Raw genomic sequence first — 17,915 nt, 5'->3', positions numbered from 1 at the left:
GAGAATATAGGCAATGAGCCACTATACATAGTTAGGAAAGAATATTATGAACAATTTGTTAATAAATTGACATCCACTTTACAAATAAACAAAAAGCATTAGCATCTGTTAAGATGACTTGATAGGTAAAATGCTTGCTATGCAAATGTGACGAGCTGAGTTTAGAACCCTAGCATTTATGTGAACTCTAAGTATGGTCACATGCGTCTCTCATCCTAGACCTGTAGAGACAGAGACCGGCAGGTCTTGGAGGTTCGTTCGCTGGTACTGGCCAGCCTAGGCAAAGCAATGAGCTCTGGGTTTAGTAAGAGACACTGTCTCAAAAAGCAACACAGGGGGTGACAGAGGAAGACTTCCAATTTCAACCTCAGGGTTTAAGATGTGCATGCATGGGTGAGAGCTTGTCACCACACACCATGTACACACATGCGTTTCTCTTTCACACACAGAGAGAGATGAAAATCAAAAGATAAATGCATACATAATACCACTGTACTTTTCACTCTACAAAGCTACTAGCTTGGATATGCAGGGGAGAAAACAGTCACATTTAGGACTGTCAGAGTTGGGCCAATCACATTAAACTCGAAGAGTGACTACATGTTTGAATGCATCAGAGAACTAAATAGGGTACTTTTAGAAAAACAAGAGGACAAAACAAAAGGAAAACAGGAAAAGAAAATATTTTTACACAAACATACAAAGGGATTTACTTCAGTACACCGATTCCAAATGAGAAAATGGTGGTTTCCAGGCTTATATACGAACAATGTCTCAGGCACTGGACCAAAGTCCTTGGGAGTTGACACTCTTCAGAGTTTATGGCAAATGAGCACACTATACCATAAGAGTTCTCAAACCAAACCTCTGCTGGCATTACCATCCTTCATGCTGGATTTCTCTGGCTTAGAGGCAGTTGGAATCTACCACTTACATTGTCTTTTTACCAAATCCCATACTAATTATAAGATCACTCAGGGAAGGTAAACTCTTGTAGGTTAATAAGACCAGTTATAGATTGGATGAGACTAAGAAAATCATTAGTAAATAGTCCACTGGAATGTAGTAGGCGTCACAAAACCAGTATGCTGGAGAAGACTTGGTCAGTGAGCTGGGGGTTGCATCATGATAGCCGGAGACTATGCACCCTGACCTGAGGCAGCATAGTTAGAATGGGGATGTTCTTTGGCAATAACAATAGCCTGACATGAGATCTAATTCTGGCACACCTACTCTGTGGCCTCAGAGATGCACTTAATCTCCCTACCTTTCCCATTCCTGTGGGACAGAAACAGAAACTCTAGAATGGTGAGTACAGGGTGAACTATATAGCACGCAAAGCCATGGCACACTGAGAACACTCAGCAGACGCCAGGACCGTGGAGGTCCAGTTCAGTTCACAATGCCAGGGAAGCTCGTGAGTGGAGGCCACAGGTGTGTGTACCACTCACAGCAGCCCAGGTTGTCACAGCGCTGATGAGAGGCATTAAATACTGGAGATGGTCTTCAGAAGAGCAGGAGGCAGAAAAGGACAACGGAGAGGGAAAAAACGGAGGAGGGGGGATATCGGAGGTAAAGGGGGACAATGGGATCAGCATGGGCAGAAACATCATGATTAAATGTCTTGCTTCATAAAGTAACGTAGACTAATTAAACAGAAACTGGGTCTGAACACAGCAGGAAAATTTATTAATACACAAAGATATTTACTGATTGTTCTTACTCTGTTCTAGAGACTGATATAAAAGCTACATAAACAGCTATACCAATCAGAAATTATCCATTATTTCACCATTAAAACAGAAAACCTTCAAATTTTTCTAGTTAATCAGTGTCCTAGAACTGGGGACTGACATCTTGCTCCAAGGTCCAGGAGCTACACTATGGCGATCTGCTGCATCCTGGGATGGGTGATAGAGATGCAGACATAGACAGCACTGAAACTGTGTTACCACTGAGGAGTCAGGTCCAAAGCAAGAGTAAATACACACACAAAACAAAGTAAAGTAGGTGATAAGTGCTATAGAAAAATAACGTCAGAGCGTAGGAGATGCTTATGACAAGGGATCAAATTAAGCCTTGATGATTTGGGACAGTAAAGAGTCACATGTGTCAGGGCTGGAGAGATGGCTCAATCCGTAAAGTGCTTGCTATACAAGCATGAGATTCTGGAATCAAACCCTAGAACCCATGTTTAAAAACAAACAACAAACAAACAAGCAGAGTACGGCAGTGTGCTTGTTATACCAATGTTATCCCAATGAGAGGCAGGCAGGATACCTATGGTAGCCTGCTCTTTGAGCACTAGGACAGCAAGAGATCCTGTTTCAAAATAATAATAAGGTTATAATAATAACCTGAGGAATGCCACCCAAGTTTTCCCCTGGACTCCACAGGCATACACATGCACACACATACTTCACACTACACACAGACGGACAGAGGAGAGAGATCCATGTGTCAGTGTATAAACATCTGAAGCCCACGTATCTATAATATATTATAAATGATTATAACCCAACAACAAAAGCAGCCCAATTAGAACTGGTCAAAGGAGGACAAGAAAGGGTGAAAGAAAGTATAAGTTATCAACGAAGGATGTCTACCTGGAAATCAAGGAAGGATATATGCCTGGGTATACAATTAAGACATAATAGCTATAATTTAAAAAATTTAAATGCATTTAAATTTTTAAGTGGAGAAAAGATATATATATAGACATTTTCCCAAGGATGATATACAAGTGATTCAGAAAGCACAGAAAGTGATACTCAGCATCATTAGCCACAGAGAAACACAACTGAAACCAAAATAAGATGTCCCTTTACACCCACGTGAATAAAAAAAAATCAAAGAGAAGATAACAAATCCTGACAAGGCCATGAAGAAGCTTGTACACTGCTGTTAAGAACATAAAGTTGTCCAACCATATCAGCAGACACCCAGGATAACCTCAAATAGTCAAACACAGAGTTACTTTTAATCCAGCAATATAACTACATGCTACACACTTGAGAATTAGAAACATATCCACGCAAATTATACCAGTGTTCTTCACAGCATAATTCACAGTTACCAACATGGAGCCACAACCCAAAACTCCTCAATTAATGTATTTTAAAAAGTAGCATATTTAATCAATGGAATACTATTGCCAATAAAAGTAATTGAAATACTACTATGTGCTAAAATAGGGACAAGCCTTGGAAATGCTGTTGAATGAAAGAAGTCGGGCACAAAACCCACACATTGTGCATTTGCAATGACATGAAACGTTCAGAAGAGACATCTCTACAAACGTACAAAGTAGATTGCTGGCTGTTTAGAACTGGAAGAAAAGGCTTGAGAGTTTGCTAAGTGAGAAGGACAGCGGTTTGGGGAAAATAACAATAGTCCGAAATGATCATTGGTGATGGCTGCAGAACTCAGCACAGACTTCACGCTACCGACCTTGTAAACGAGTCAAGTGTGTAGCACACGAACTAGAGCTCATCCGTCTATCACCTGGTAAAGCCATACAGACCATTTAAGAAGTCTGTGCTTTATTTTAAGCATGATGGGAGGATGTTAAACAGCTTTAGGCAGAGGTAATGAAGCCTGGAGGCCAGCTTCTAGATAAGAAGCAAGCAGGGCATGAGGAGACAGACTGGAGAGGATGTTAAACATGGAGAGAAAACTAGCAAGACTTTTGCTTGGTCTCCAGGATAAAATCAGAGCACGAGGTGAAATGCACTGAAGAGCTACCAGATATGTGCTGCCTACTAGGCACTAGCTCCCCTCTGACCACGTGTCTCCACAGACATGCTCTGAAAGAAGCCAGTCTCTCCTCATTCCCTGCTCCTCCCTGCAGACGGCTTCCGCTTAAAGAAGAGTATCCACTTTGCTTTAACCCACCCAACAGCCTTCATCTTATTTTTTAAGATTTATTTATTTATTATGTATACAGTGTTCTGGCATGCATACCCACACATCAGAAGAGGGCACCAAATCTTGTTATAGATGGTTGTGACCCACCACGTGGTTGCTGGGAATTGAACTCGGGACCTCTGGTAGAGCAATCAGTGCTCTTAACCTCTGAGCCATCTCTCCAGCCCCAGTCTTCATCTTTTATGACAGCTTACTTTCCAGAGGACACTCCCAAGCTCTTCTGAGTCTCTAGGTCTCTCTCATTAGGTAGAAGCCTCAATTTTTAATCCCATTATATAAATGTAGTTAAGCTAAAGGGACTCACAGCTGAAGACTTGCCTTTCACACTGGGTCAACAAAAACTGCCCAGGGAATTTTGCATTGGTCAACCCTGAACGGTGCTGTGCACCTTGTACTTGCTGCACATCTCTCTGAATCTGTGCCTTCTTCTGGCTGGGTAAAGAGGAAGGGGGCTCTTCCTTCATTCTAAGGGTGGGTTCTCCAAGATGCTCTCCTTGCATTCGTGCCGTTTCCTCCACTTCCCCTTTCTTCCAAATTCTTGTCATTCTCCTGTATCTCCACATATACTCCTCTCTCCTATATGCTGCCTTTGTTCTGCAAAGTCAAACCTACTGAAATATCTGGGAATATTGTTTTTCTTACCTAACTTTTCCTACACACGGACATCTGGCTTCCAATCCAATACCATTGACGCTGCTCTGCATGTTACCACCAGTGATTTTTCTCTGTGACAGAGCTAAGGGTGGATTGTCCTTCATTTTCTGAGTAGTTAACATTATTATCCAGCTGGTGAAAACATGTCTATATCTCTCCTTCTAATACCCCAGGTTTTCTGTAGTCTTCTCTAAATTCTACCCTTGGTAAATCCCCTTTCTCTATCTTCCTTCCTTCCTCAACCTTCCATTGTTGGTCCTCCAGTTTCAGTGTGGACTCTTCTCACTGTAGATATTCTTCTTAAGAGCCACATTCAAATGTCCATTCTCCATCCTAGATCTCAAGCTTGACCTTCGTCCACTCACTGGCACCACTAATTGTCAAACATGCAATACTCCCCAAAGAACCCACTGTCATTCCCTCTGAATATCTCTTTCTTCTGAATGTCCTGTCTTGATTCATCACTCACACAACTGTTCAAGATGTTGTGTGTGATTCTTGGGATCAAATCCCCAGTGTACAGATGCTAGGCACCTATGCCCGTAGTACATACTTAATAATCTTTTGTCATTTTCAAAGCCTGGGCTTGCCTTCTGCACAAACCCTACTCTATTTTAGTCTCTGCTCATTCTTCTTGTCCAGTTGTGAGCACTGTTAATCCTCATGTACTATACTCCCTGCTTAACAATGTTAGAGGAACATAACAGGTACTCAGCGAGTCTGTTGAATGTAGAGATTCAATATTGTTTAAGAGCTTTCTACACAAGAACTTCCACGATGCCATCTCCAAGTGAGAGCACGGCCTCTGCTCAGAGCCAGTCTGTTCTTTTAGGCAACACCATGTTTTAAGGAATGGGTAGAACAGGCTACTCCTGGGCCCTCCACGTTAAGGCTGGGAGTCTGAGTGGAGCTGCACCTGGCCACAGCTTGTTTCAATAAACTACGGTCATGTGAAACTGCTCTGTTTGTATCATTTTGCCCTACGCTGACTCATGGGTGCTCAGAAGGGCCTAAGCTTGTATTCATACTTTACACTTTAGAAACCTAGCACACAAATATTTCTTAGTCAACCAATTATATGAAATCCAAGCGACGATTTATCATTTACCTTTGATATTTGTGTTGTTATTTCTCTTTCTGGGCATTACAGTAAAGACTACAAACAATTACCTAAAGACATACACAGTTGAAATAGTATATTAAAACTGCAGGGCACTTGATGGACACCTACTTAAGATTTACGATGTCATAATTAAAACAATTCCTTCTTCAATTATTTTTTTCTCTGAACAAACACTTAAGCAATTCTTAGTAATGCCCTGAGTTTCTCTGTTAGGCAATAAGAAGAACAAACACTTTCAAAGATAGTTTATCTTCTAAAGGGTTTTTGTCAAACCTTTTAATTGTCTTTTTATTTGTTCATTTGCAAAAGATTAAAAAGTGCCCTAAGGCTAATTCTGTGGTAATTTAAGGAAACTATATGATTATTTTAACAGTCACAGGCTAATTAAATTAGTACCAAAGAAAGACTGTGATATGCCTAAGTATGCTGTAGGCTGTAGTCTAGGGTTTCAGACATTTGTCTAGAGCCGTGGAACTTTCTTTCAAGTGAAACTTAATGACAAGCCCATAGGAAAAAAAATCTGAAAGCCAAGCATGCAACCTGCGACACATCTCTTCACGGTGTCGCTGTGCCTGGCCTCAGCTGGGTTCTGCTCTTGCAGCCAGGCGTGGAGTCACAGCGGTGCATGGCCCCTGCTCCAGTGTGGTTTTCTCACCTCCAGGTAGGGGAGAACTGACTTTATGTATTTGGCTGCTGACCTGGTGACTTGGTGTGCCAGTTGTGAGAATTTACAGATATAAAATACTTTGGTTGGCAGTTAGTTTTATGTCGGTGTGATATTATTATCAAAATCTACAGGGCTGGAATTCAATTATCAGATGCTTGTGAGCATTTGTGTTTATCTCACAGAACTGAGAGTTTTCAGCATGAGAGACCAAATGTTGGACTCCTCTTCTAACAGTTAAGTTAGACCTAAAGTTCATGTGGCTCTTAGACAGGCTATTTCTGCTATCGGGGTTAATTGGCATGGTGAACATCTATCTGAGCAGCATCTTGAGTGCTTATGTTGTCTTTAAATTATTTTTCAAACTCCTGTTTTAATTATAAAATGTTTACAGTTACAGAAATTGGGGGACCAAAAGGACTCCAGAGGTCACCCTTAAAGTATATATGTTGATGATAAGAAAAATAAAGCAGCTTGTCAGGTCGTCCCATCTGGTTCATCCAGTGCCTTCGTGATATTTAACTATTGATAAAACACAGCTGTACCTGGGACCCAGCATTATTTAGCAACTACATTGCTGACACTATTTCAGAAACCATGCTACATGGGGAAATAGTAAGAGCAAGTTTTCATCCCTCCATTGACATGGGAAACACCCCATGATTTAGTCTCTATTGCTTCTTCTGCAAAGGCGGACACAATTATTCTGAGTAATAACTGAAACCACCCTTTAAAGATCTCAGTGCAGTCGCTGGCTTAAAGCAAGTATCATCTGGTAGATGTGGAAGGATATTATTGTTAAGTATAGTCAAGCCACATACTTCACTATTGCCATGGGAAAACTTGATCTGTGAAATACTAGTATTAGAAATTCTCTGCCTTATTTTCAAAATTCTAACAAATAATTCTCTGGATGATTTCATGGGGTGTGGCGAGAAAGAAAGAGAGGCTGAGAAACACACTGGCTGCCTATGTGATTGCTTCTGTTATCTGATGAATCCTGGTCCTGGACTTCTATGGCTTTCTCCAAGTTCCTTACACAGACTCACATTCTGCTGAGATTCGTCCGTGTGCAAAGCCAGACCATTGAGGTACTAAGGTTGATACCATCAGATTATGGAATAAATACCTCCCACAGAAGTGAGCGATTCAGGCATGGACGTCCACCAAGCTTCAAATGTTTATAGATGCAGAAAAGGGTCACAGAAGACTCTTGCCATGGGAAACATGACCAGTGCTAATTTCACAACAAACAACATAGTCAAAATTCTTGGAAATGTGGTCTTTCAATCAAAAACTGATGACCAAATGTGTAAGTTATTTTCCAACCCAAATCTTAGACTGTAAGTTTATTTAACTGAATATTTTCGGAAAAAGAAAAATAAATACTCCATAGTTTAGAAAGAGTAGGTGAAATATACTGAATCTATCTGTTAAGACCAACATAAGAAATGTCTGGAAGGTTTTTTGGCATGTTCTTTTCGGTCAGGCTTGAAACCTGGCTTTTGGGAGGGTAATGACAGAGCTTTAATCCCCAGAAAAATTTTCCAAAATTCATCACAGAAACTAGGATCATGTTTCATGAAGTCAGAAATAAAGGGAAAATGACTCCCCTGCCACTGAAAGCCACCACCATAGCAACTCAGTCCCCATTCTTCCATTTCCCCAGGTCTGACATTCTGCAGATGACCGTCCTTATTTGTCCCTACATGTTTTCCAAAATATAAAAGTGAAATAGAGTCCCAAGGGCACTGTACTTGAAAGGTTATGAGAGTTAGAGAATTTTAACCATGCCTGCCAAATCAGCAGATGGCTTGTGATTATAATTATATGCATCAATAAAACGAATAATCTTTACAAAATTTGAATTTCTGCTAAAGGAAGGGATTTAGTAAGCAGATGCAACAGAATGCATTTCCTTAACCCTTTTGGGAGACACTGGTATCTTTCACCCACACAAAAGCACTGCGGGCTCTGTGTGTTGCAGGTTGTGTGCTCAGAACCGTGCCCTCTTTCTGGAGCAGCCACAATGTCAGCCTCAATCTTCCCCTGATTTCATTTTCTTCAGAGCATGTTTCATCCGCACCTCTTTTTCACCCCCACAGAATAGAAATATTAGGGCTGATTCTCCACAACTGTTTGATATTTGAAGAGGAAAAGGTAAAAGCGGTAAATACTTCCATTCTAATTCCTACCAAATCTACCACAGAAACAAGCAAACTGTGTGTCTTGCCAACTGATGACCGTTTACAAATCAGCTCTTCAATAGCAAAATTCTTCTGTCCTTGTTTTCATGTTCTTTTTAAATTTATATTCCAGGAAAGAAAATGCTGTTTGTTCCTTTTAACAGTTAACCGTTTCAGTTTGGTCTGGTTCTGCATAGCAGTGTAAGCAATGGTAGCTAAGTTTTGCTTGGGCCAAGCATGAATTCACTCACACAGATGTTGAATATGTATGTGACACATAAAAAGAAAAAAAAGGGTACGTTTTACAAACCAGCATTTAGCTACGCTTTCTGCATGGGGAAAACTTCCTTACTTAGGAAATTAAACTCTGCAACTTTAGAGTTGTAAGAGATCCCGAAAATACACCACAAATTCATACTTGGTGTTTATGAAATTGGAGTATCAATGTTTTTCATGGAATTGCCAAGTGCAGTCCCTCATTAGACTAGTATCAATTAACATACCATCAGCAAACTAGAAATACATTAAAGAGTTTTTAGCAAACATGGGCAGATATCTCCAGCAACTTTGTACTTACACATTATAAACCAAACAATTTGAAATATCTCAATTTGAAAACCTACTCTGTTATTAAATTTAATTATATAAGTATAAATAATAATCTAAAGACAGAAGGAACGAGGTTTTTGTGAATCAATAATATTTCCCTTAGGCATAGGATATATGAAATAGAAAAATTCTTCCATAGGCACAGGTAATATGAAATGGAAAATTTTTTCCTAACCCACAACATTCTTCCAAAACAGAAACTTCAATTTTTCTGAAAAGCTCATAGATTTGTTGCAACAGTTGACAAAACAATATTCAAATACTGTAATGGAATCTAGGTATCTCTTAGAGGCCTCTAGTATGGAATTTTGTCTTTTATTATAAAATACTAAGCAAAAAATGAGTCTCAAGTATTATTACATAGATTAAAAAGTAAAATAAATTACCTCTCAATAACTATAGCTTTGAAGAAGGAATGTTTATACTCAATTCAAAGGCTAAGTGAAAAAAATAATGTAAGCTAAAAATTAAATAAATCCCAATGGGGCAATAAATTAAAAATATTAACAAAAATTTATAATGTAATCTCAATAGTTATTTAAATTATAGATGTTTCACTTTATATTTAATGCCAGCAAATATTTGTTACAGGAAGTTTATGTTGAAATACAACAGAATTCTAATACGCTCTTTGGAAAGTTACTAAACAACTATACAAAAAGTCAACTTAGCAGCATATACTTAGTGGTCTAAGCACATTACCTTAAACTGGTGTAAGCCCACAGCCACACAACGTGGAACTGGCACAGTCCTTCAAAGGGTCTCACAGAACTGGGGCCTCTGAAAGTGAAGAGAGGACAAGGGTCTATGCTGTGGGAGCGAAGAGGCACCGGGATGTGGCCTGGTGTGGCATCCACTTGCTGAGTGAACCTCAAGCATGAGTTCAAACCCGCAAACGTGATGCACCAGGGTCATCATACACATTATCTTGTTCAGTTTTCACACAACCTTGTTTTCTGCTCCCATCCTGGTCCCCATTAAACAGACCAGGAGACTGAGGCTTAGAAAGTTAAACCAGCCAGCGTCACACACTGAGTGGAAGAACCAGGTTTCAAATGCATGATTCTCTGTGCTGCTGGGCAACAGCTGGCCACTCTCTAGGAAATGTTGGTTGTTGCTCTTAGTGCATCCCTGGGTGTAGCAAAGATTCCTACATTGCTCACAGCATATCTTAAAATCTTTGACCGAACACTTTTAAGATGCATTTGTTAACTAAATGACTGAAGTAAAAGTTCATTAAAGCCAAATTTCTTTCTCTCAACATAAACTCTTTAAATTTTATTAAGAAAAGAGTTTTCCAACTCTAGCACTGGTTCCTTAGCTACATTTCTGATAATCTTTTAAATACAGAACTGGCAGAAGTAAGTTCACTTAAGACAAAAAAATAATGACCTATGCCCTCTGGTCCTAATTACAGGCCAGTCCTAATTTCCTTTGAGCAATGAAAAATTACATTTCTGTAAAGTAAATATATTTAGTTTCATCTGCAGAGAAGCGACTTACACACTCAGGTCAAGTTTGCCATGCCTTGCTGCACCAGTGAGGGTGGGAGTGGACAGCTATGTCAACCAAAGGGCTGTATGCTCTCTGAAACACTCACTCTTGTATTAATAGGATGAGCATTAGCAACTATGGAAAAAGAAATTATAACACAGGTGATTCAGATAAAAAAAATGTTCAGCAGAGAAAGATAATGTGGAAGACATACAGTACCCGTGAGAGTAAAGTATTTGCATAACTCTGCCCTGAACTCGCTAGGAATCAAGTGTGGCCATTTTCAGATGACTTTCTGTTGTTCAGGACTCACCACATAAAAGGCATGTTGACGGCATGACAGTTCAAATTCTCTCAAGTTAACTAAATCAAAGCACATCTTTCCTGCACACATTTCACTTGAAATCAATAAGATGACATTAATCTTTGTCATGAAATTTACTTCCTTCAAATTCTGGTTGCTTTGGGAAAGAACAGAATTGAAGAATATAAACCATACTATGATCAGGTAAGTAATAGTCTTAAATCATATAAATAAAATGAAAACTGAGAGCGCATCTGTGACAGGAAAAGTTCTTCATGACAAAAATAACAGGAAGCATGTAGCCTTTGATTCACTTAGAAAATATCATAAACCTGTGTGATGAATCTTCCATGACTATTAATAGGCTATTATATATCAAAACATTCCTATGCAAATAACAAATTTTCAGTACAAGGACTGTAAGTTAGCAAACTGATTTCTATATGATGTTTTAATTTGTGAGCAGATGACTATGAGATGCCAGTTAAATATTAAATGCAGCGCCTTTAAAAATTGAGTCCTGTCACTGACTGATATCGTGAATACATCTATTTACAAATACAATGTTATGTTAACAATACTTTTAAATGTTTTCCACGAGATCATCAAGAGTTCATTATGCCATTGGCAACCCATTCAGCTGAGAGTTGTTAGAATAAAATATTTAATTTACCTGAATGTCTTGTAACAAAATCATCCTTTCTTGAACTAAACATCCTCAGAAAATCCACATCTAAGCCAGACAGACATTTCAGCAAGGCAAATCAGACTTTCTGGCAACTCCCCGCTGCCATATTTCTCAAAACGGATCCTGCAATGTTACACTTCAATACTGCAAGTGCATTTTTTTTTCCCCAAGGAAAGAGTAAACCAGTGCGGCTTCAGTGTTAGATAGCTTTGATTTTTTTTTCCCCTCCAACTACAGCAAGCAAATGACTCCTGATCCCATTCAACAGCACATAACACAGTGATTTCTATTTCAAGATTTGAGAAAATGGAAATGTCTGAGCAAAAGAGGAGCTTTTATTTTCTTGTTTTGCTGCGCTTGATTGATCGACTGATTTTTAAGGCACTGGCTATCCCATACCTGATATTAAATACACATTAAGGGCTGAAACAATCTTATCACATCAAGAATGAAGTTCACCCATTACATTCATGCCCTGGGTTCCCTTTATGTCCTACAAGCAGTAGGACAAACTAAAATTAAAGTTGTCTCATGCATTTGAAAGTTTTCAAATACACACACACACACCTGAGCAGCAGCTATTTGTCAGAGCCGTTCATCTCCAACAAACACCCACCTCTCAAATTTATGTTCCCTTGCCCTTTGAGGAGCACTAGGCTCTGAGATTCACAAACTTTTTGTGAAGCAGCAAAACGATACAACAATAACAACAGAATCAAAACATTGGTCACTGAGGCGATATTTCTACAAGTAATAGCAAAATCCCTTCATCTGGACCCACTTGTTTAGAAACGGACTCTCGGCCCCACAGTTAGGTTGAGATTGCTCCACTTTCTCCCTAGGGCTTCATTGCCAGACTGACTTACCGCTGCCTCCTAGCCTTTGTTCTGCTTCTCACGCTGACATCAGGGAAGCAGTGATGTAGAATAAAGCAGGGTGGGCTAGGTTAGTCCAGTGTTTGTGTCGTTGTGTGGTGTGCGGGGACACTCTGTGATACTCTAGTGAGCTGTAAGCTTTTTTTGTAGGCTTTGTGTCATTTACTTAACGACCAATCTCATTAGCTGCCAGGGTACAATGGGCTGATGCATTTTCTATGTACATACTCTACACAGTGACCCTCAAGGTTGCCGAAGGTCTATTTAATCAGTCAAATGCTGAATATATTTGCAGTAAATCACTAAAAATATAAAAAGTACGGGACTACCGAGGTACCTCACAGACTTAATATTTACCCGTGCTTATTCACAGGCAATAAAATGCCTGCATATTTAGGCAAAATGAAAGTAGATCAGGTGGATACAAATTATCTACCGCACACTGATGACCCTAATTTCAAGAAACTTTCTGAATCAAAGGTATTTTCTCCTAATAAGGAACCCAGAGTTGAAATTTAATTTCTGTCCTAGCTTAATCATATTAAGCACAACAAAAAGAATCAGTTCCCGGGGCAGATTCTTTTTGCTCCCAGCTCACCCCTGCCTCAGTCAGACTCCTTGCCCAAACAGCTTCAGAACTGGCAAAGTTGTGCCCCTGCCCCTTTCACGTCCAAGGTAAAAACCCTTTTTAACTCCTATGAAAAATGAAATCCTGAGAGCCCTCTGAATGACGACAGCTGTCCATGGGTATCAGGGAGAGTGCTATTGTCCGTGTGTCCCTGGGTAAAATGAATACTTTACAGCAGAGGCTGTTCAGCTTGGCTGAAGAGTGTGGGGAGAAGGGGAGGAGGTCACTGGAGATTTCGCACACTAATTTAATCTGGGAAAAGGACAGGCTCCGCATCTCCCCTGAACAGACTGGCAGCAATCTGGGCCCCCACAGAACTATCTCCTTTTGCCTGTGCTCTATTTATTCCTTATCTCTGTTTACCAACCGCTAGGTCCCTTTCATTCACACCACGAGGCAGTTTCCCTACTATCAGTCAGCAGCTGACACTGTGGAAGAGCCTCAAAGGCAAAAAGGAAAAAAAAAGAAAAAAGATCAAAACTAAACCAAAGCTGTCTAAACAATGCAACAGTACAAGTCAATGCATAAACCCCAATTCTTAACCCAGCCCACAGGGTACACACAGAACCTTTAGAGTCAACCCAGCACACACACCACAGTGAGCTGTGGGCCATGTTGGAAGGCTAAACATCATTCCTGAAATCATCAGCCACCAAAAAAAAAAAAAAAGGGGGGGGGGCTAAAATGTACACTGGTTACTGAAACAGCCTTCTCTTGGAGATACTCTTATCTCTATCAGAGATCAATTAACTGGCAAGCAGAAAGTATTTTCCTTGCCAGCAAAGGTGAGTTGTATGGTTTCTAAGGGAAACCTAGTTCTCGTTAAAATGCTAGCAGTTAAGAAAATCCGTCAAAGTGTTTGGAGTTTAATGTAAGTGTTCTAATACCCAATCATGATGACTGAATATGATTTGAGAAACCTGGCATCAAAACTTCATTACACTTATAGAAAAATATCAAAGTATGCCTTATAATCATTTAATTAAATTGTATACCCATGTCTTACAGATGTTTTTGAACACAGCTGTCAAAATGATTAATGTCACAGAGGAGACAGAAGAAGACTTCAGGTGCAACTTTCTAATCTTTTAAATCAGGTTGCTGACTTCGGCTGAAAAGAGAGACTGGACAAGGAATGTTGAGAGCAGATTGTGTGTGAAGAAAACTAGTGTGATTTGACCTTCCAACCCCTGAGCAGATAGAAATTTTGAATCTAAGATATAATCTACCTAAATTAATGTTAGGTACTACACATTTTTGAATACTTTTGCAAATAATATAGGATGTCTGTCTTATATAAATGTCATTGAAGGGAGGTATTCACTTCGCTGACATTTTTATGTGTAAGCAAAAATGACTATGTACATATGGTAGGTATGGACACGTGTACTACCTCCCATAGACACAGGTGCAACATGAGAAAGCTTCTTTTTTCAGTTATTCATCGTTTCTCTAGATTAAAACTGAGACTTTAAACTTCCCTGAGTGTACTTTTTTTTTAGCTTTGAACTAATTTAAAATGATTGACTATTGTCTAAAAATCAACATCACATTGACTCAGTCATGAAGATCTTTCCCAAAAATAGAAGACCATGTAGCTCATTATCTAAGATGACAACAGGACCACATCTCAGTGTGTTTCCACCTATATGCATTACAAGCAATGAAGTCTTTACTACTTGGATCCTTTTATCCAAATGAATTAATGAATTAAATTTATCCTTTCAGCAGCTGCTAGGCAGCAGATGGAGCCATTTCTGAAGCCTTGTTGAATTCAATCCATAAAACTCATTTCCTAGGATTAGCAGTCCAAAGTTTCTTTTAATGTTTATATACCACTTGGGATTTTGAATTTCATGATGTTAAACTTTCAACTTAACTATTCTTTTGCATTTTCATATCAAACAATTATGATCTTTTGGATTTCTATAGCAGACATGGAAGGTCACATAAGGATAAGAATTGATTTCCAGAGCAATAAATTCCTGCAAGTTGCATTTTTCGATACGTTTGTCCACACGGCTGTATGCCCCAGAGACCGTTCCCATGGGGCTTTCATGTTGACAGCGTGGAGGTTTCTATATCTGAGAGCTGTGAGTTTTGTTGATTTCCATTTAAATCGCTTAGAACTGCAAACTGGAGTTAGCTTCCTGCGTGCTCTAACTGTTTCTGAGTTTTTAAATGCAGTTGTAAGTAAGACTGCTACATTATCTGAAAACATTCTCTGAGCTCATTAGGTTTAGTACTCTAAAGGCAATATAAGCCTAACTTTCAAAAATGGAAGTTAAACCAGTTACAGAGATCCAGAGAAACGCAGTTCTATAGTGATTTCCAGAAACCAGCTACCTTGGACAGCTCCAAGCACCCCTTGCCTTTCCTGTCACCTGCAGTCCTTTTACAGAAGAGGAACCAGAAAACTTTAAATCTTTCTGGTTGTTGTGATAGAAGAATGACAATCACTATAAAAAAGTCTCACTTAAACAGGACTGAATTCGAGTCTTGTGAAAGGTTCCAACAGACTTTGCGGGTTCCAGATACAAGCAAACCACAGGCCCTCCAAGCCACAGTATATTCAAGTTTAAGATTTAAAAACCTTCAAGCTTAAGAGGTTGCTCCTGCTGTAACACGAATATGACTAAGAGAAGAGTGAATTGCTCTTGTGTGCAACAGTGATTTCCGCTAATTTGGCATAAGGAATCTATATTAATCTAATAGTGTAGTAAGCCAAGAAGGCCACATAATAATCACCACTGAGTAATTGAATATGTAGAATGAGGGAAAACGAGAACATGGGTGATCTTAGGTTACAGCATAAAACTAGGATATTCTGCTGGTGACATTAGCAAAGAAAAAATGTAAAGTTAGAGAAAGTCTAATTTTATTCAATCCTTCTTTTGATTCTAGACTTATTTCCTGAAAATTACTTCCTTAACATAAGGATTGTACACAAAACCATACCCAATATTTATTTATCAAAACTTCTATTTAACTTATTGGACTGCAGTGCCAAGGTGATGAGACGCAGCCTTTTTGGACATAATTCCCTATTCCTAGAAATAAAATACGACTAGAGTCACCGCAAGATACACTTTGCCTATTCGCTGCTGTGTTCTCTGAAATGGAAAGAAAAGACTCAGGGAACTTTGATTTTCCCAATGTACATCAAAGCAAACACCCTTAACAGGTGTTTTGTTGACAAAAGAAATATGAGGTAAAATACAGCTCATCAAGGTATGAGTATGCTCTCCCTGACCCCAGGTAATATTTCACTGAAACCATCCTTCTGTAAAATTTTGTTCAAGGTGAGTATTAAGTCTCTCGTTTTTCTGCTTTTAAAGAATTACTCTTTAACTTCTGAGCATGCTCCTGACACGCACATCTACCCACAATGAAGGGTGTCATTTTTTAAGACTGGTCTTATTCAATTTTCTAAATACTCAAACACAATATTATATATACCCAAGTCATGAATTTAAATATCTTAGAAACTGCCCACAAACTTTTTCTCTTATATGTAGCTAAAACCAGGATTCTGACTTTTCAGAAAGAATCTACAGATCGCTTTTATAAAGGTAACAGCAATTAATGCAAAATTACATTAATAACTTTTAGCATAGCAAAGATTTCTATCTAAATAAAGACTTGTAAGACACGAGATCTCGCTGATAATTTCTGCGACCTCATAAATTAGTTCAACAGTACTTTTCAGCAGAGGAAAAAAAGTGTACCGTCTCATCAAATATTTTGTTACAGATTTACATATTTCAGAAATATATATATATATATATATATATATATATATATATGAACAAAGACAGTAGCTGATGCAGCTTAAACGTAACTGCACTGTGATATTTTATTCTGAACTCCTTCTCAATATCCCATTTTTGGAGGAGAGTAAGAAAGTGGAGGAGGTGGGTAGTGGTGAATGAATTTAAAATCATGCCAAATGTACATACATCACAACAGAAACCAAAGCAAACAGCGGTAAAAAACCATGGGCACTTCAGCTTTTAGAAACCGCTCCCCCGCCCCCCCCCCCCACACACACACACACAGAGAGAGAGAGAGAGAGAGAGAGAGAGAGAGAGAGAGAGAGAGAGAGAGAGAAGTAACTATTAACTAACTACTCAAGATCTGAAAACTTGCTCACTGTCTGAGCTCTTAAAACGTCAGGGTAAATAGAATGTGGTAAAAAAAAAAAAAGTTTTAAACTTACTTCTTTGTGTGTTTCCAAAACTATTTCTCTCCTCCCTGGTGTGCTGAGAGGAAACACTAAAGCTGTCGCCTTGAAAGGTAGTTTCCATGATATGACATCCAGTGCCTTTGCTTGGCGATAAGCACCTGCGTGTAGCCCTCCTTACGTCACACCTCCCTATTCAGACCTTCTCAATATGATCCACATTTGCACATCAACAGCCTCATGCGCACACACAGATTTTTTTCGGCTCCGGGCCCAAAACTTTCACTTTAATTTTCATCACATGATTGCCGTGGCATATGTCCTTCCAAACCGCCCATATATCAGTCATCATGCAAATGAGATGGAATATCACTCCTCTGCAGCAGATGGCCAGGGACGATAACAATGGCTCAACAGAGGAGATTCAATGTCCCTGACTTTATCGCCACGGCAACAACAACCTAAAATATATGTAATGGAAGTGGTGCTTATTAATTTTGCAGGCTCGAGTGTTCTGATTTTGTGAGTGAATGGGCTGAGTTAAAAAGGGGGCTGTGTCCTCCTGCCTCTAGAAGACTAT

General features: G+C 39.2%; 1 protein-coding gene across 5 annotated transcripts in view; it reads right to left on the bottom strand.

Moving 5' to 3' along the window:
* St18 (ST18 C2H2C-type zinc finger transcription factor) overlaps positions 1-17,607 on the bottom strand; it is a 133,865-nt gene extending 116,258 nt beyond the window's left edge. Inside the window, exons 1-2 of one of the 5 annotated variants that reach the window (XM_085677086.2) lie at positions 17,372-17,607; positions 9,866-9,943 (exon numbers count right to left, since the gene is read on the bottom strand). The gene's annotated coding sequence lies outside the window, so the exon portion shown is untranslated. Of the gene's footprint in view, positions 1-9,865; positions 9,944-12,515; positions 12,660-17,371 lie in introns of those variants that run through there. The other 4 variants (XM_048420497.3, XM_085677083.2, XM_085677087.2 and 1 more) reach the window with 4 other exon arrangements.
* Between the last annotated feature and the right edge of the window lie 308 nt (positions 17,608-17,915).

Source organism: Myodes glareolus, chromosome 16 (genome assembly GCF_982192425.1).
Source record: "Myodes glareolus chromosome 16, mMyoGla1.1, whole genome shotgun sequence".
Classification (NCBI taxonomy): Eukaryota; Metazoa; Chordata; class Mammalia; order Rodentia; family Cricetidae; genus Myodes; species Myodes glareolus.
This window is presented reverse-complemented; position numbering and strand designations above follow the sequence as displayed.